Genomic DNA, 2500 nt, shown 5'->3' on the forward strand with positions numbered 1-2500 from the left:
TTCTCGAACTATACAAATTCGTCTTAGAGGTTTTTCAATTAGGCGTGTAATTTTCTTTACCGAAAATTATAATATATGACGTTGTGCGTATTGTTGTGTTGCCGCGTCGTTGTCGTCGATTATGGCGCTAATGTTGTTCGTCGATCGTGTTGTGAAGCGTACGCTCTTTTGTCGAACGCGAACGCGCGATATACGACGATACATTTCGCCGTCGATGACGATGATGCCGACGACGCCGCCTTCGCCGGGTACCTAGGAGTGTGTGACTGTTAAAAAACCGCTCCGTAGGAAATTATGTTTAATCGCGGTCGAAACGTGAAAGTTTCGTTTCGTACGAATTTTTACGTTACCGGATTACACAACGAGATTTCCGATGGTTGTGAAAGATATTCGCCCGGCCGTGTCAGTTAGAACGCATGGTAAATGAAATACTACGCGCGTCCTCTACACGACGAATATAAAAATTGAGTCGTGCGCGATTTCGGTACACGATGCCTCGTCTGAATATGTGGTGCCGTACGAATACGAAATCGTCGAGCGCTTCTCTTTTTTTATTTTTTTTTAACAAGTATATATATATTTATGTACGTTGTTGCATTGGTATAATCTCAACGCTTGCCGAATCGAGACGTCGAACTCTTGAAATTATTTTTTTTGAGTACGTCTAAATAAAAGATTACCCTGAACGGTGAATCACTTGGCTCGTGGGTCGATGAAGAACGCAGCTAATTGCGCGTCAACTTGTGAACTGCAGGACACATGAACATCGACATTTCGAACGCACATTGCGGTCCTCGGATACTGTTCCTGGACCACTCCTGGCTGAGGGTCGTATCAATTTCAAAGACTGCTCGGTTTTTCAAAATTGATATTTTGTAAAAACGTCGGAGCGTGTTGGATGATTGACGTGTTGTTGTTGTTGTTGTTTGTCGTCTATCGAGTCGTCTCGTTATTATAATCGTTATCTAAGTATTTTATCGCCTTCGCGGCGATGACACTTGGTAACAAAAATAAATACACGTTGACGACGACGACGACGACGCCGACGACGACAAAGACGCGGCATCTTAAAGTGCGAAAGCGACGAATCGTTTTTTCTCATCGCAAGATGAGAGAAACGTTACGTAGTTTGTACACAACGAAATCGTATCGAGTCTCCGTTGTTGGGAAAGCGGCTGCCACGGCAATATACAGGTTCACGCTTGTAGTGTGTGTGTGTGTATGCTCTCGTTACGCACGATCGTCGTGTCCGAGAATCTTTGATGAATCGAAGACGACGTCTGATCGTGTCGAGCAGCGTACGTACACACGCACACACATTATTACAGGACGTCGAGAACTTTTTTGTCCGTTTCGGTAGTTCTCTCTCGAAATAACGACGGACGAGACTACGTACGTCGACTCGTTGCTGTTGAATAAACTGAAAAATTATTTTATCGACCTCAGAGCAGGTGAGACTACCCGCTGAATTTAAGCATATTACTAAGCGGAGGAAAAGAAACTAACTAGGATTCCCTCAGTAGCTGCGAGCGAACAGGGATAAGCCCAGCACCGAATCCCGCGGGTTAACCGCCGGGAAATGTGGTGTTAGGGAGGATCCGTTTATCCCGGAGTCGTACGGCGCGTCCAAGTCCTTCTTGAACGGGGCCACAGCCCATAGAGGGTGCCAGGCCCGTAGCGACCGCCGTCAATTTCGGGAGGATCTCTCCTCAGAGTCGGGTTGCTTGAGAGTGCAGCCCTAAGTGGGTGGTAAACTCCATCTAAGGCTAAATATGACCACGAGACCGATAGCGAACAAGTACCGTGAGGGAAAGTTGAAAAGCACTTTGAAGAGAGAGTTCAAGAGTACGTGAAACCGTTCAGGGGTAAACCTGAGAAACCCGAAAGGTCGAAGGAGGAAATTCATCGCGTTTCGATCGTCGGCGTTTGACGGGTTTCGTGACGGACGGCGTTCGCGTCGTTCGCTCAGCTCGTTTTTCGAACCGATATCGAACGCGTGCACTTTTCCTCTTGTAGGACGTTGCGATCCGTTGGGTGTCGGTCTAAGGTCCGGGGTGGAGCCCACGTGAATTTTTCGCGTGGACCCTCGGTATCCCGGCCGACTCGCTCGACGGTATAACGATGGCGCGGGGCCGCTACTTTATAATTAGCGTTCGGCTCGTGGCAAGCGCGTCCGGTGTTTGACGGCGATCGGACCTAGCGCCGATCCTGTCCCCGGGCGACTGTTGGCTACGATGTTCTCGAACAGACCTCGTTGAAACGCCGATCTGCAACGCTATAGCTTTGGGTACTTTCAGGACCCGTCTTGAAACACGGACCAAGGAGTCTAGCATGTGCGCGAGTCATTGGGACATAACTAAACCTAAAGGCGCAATGAAAGTAAAGGTCTACCTTGCGTAGACCGAGGGAAGATGAGCGGTTCGCCCTCAAAGTGGCCGCTCCGCATTCCCGGGGCGTCTCGTTCTCATTGCGAGAAGAGGCGCACCAAGAGCGTACACGC

The 2500-nt window shown here is 48.9% G+C and overlaps 2 non-coding genes across 2 annotated transcripts in view; both read left to right on the forward strand.

Annotated features, from left to right (window-relative positions):
- The first annotated feature begins 677 nt into the window (after positions 1–677).
- Positions 678–832, forward strand: LOC141486970 (5.8S ribosomal RNA). Its single transcript, XR_012468145.1, has one exon. It is a non-coding gene; the product is annotated as a 5.8S ribosomal RNA (ribosomal RNA).
- A 605-nt stretch (positions 833–1437) lies between these two features.
- The window catches only part of LOC141486968 (large subunit ribosomal RNA), a 4028-nt gene continuing 2965 nt past the window's right edge, over positions 1438–2500 (forward strand). Inside the window, exon 1 of the ribosomal RNA XR_012468143.1 lies at positions 1438–2500. This exon is cut by the window's right edge and continues 2965 nt beyond it. This is a non-coding gene — a ribosomal RNA (large subunit ribosomal RNA).

Source organism: Leptinotarsa decemlineata, unplaced genomic scaffold (assembly GCF_025532065.1).
Source record: "Leptinotarsa decemlineata unplaced genomic scaffold, Ldec_3_MD MMD2_tig00027543_RagTag, whole genome shotgun sequence".
NCBI classification, from domain to species: Eukaryota; Metazoa; Arthropoda; class Insecta; order Coleoptera; family Chrysomelidae; genus Leptinotarsa; species Leptinotarsa decemlineata.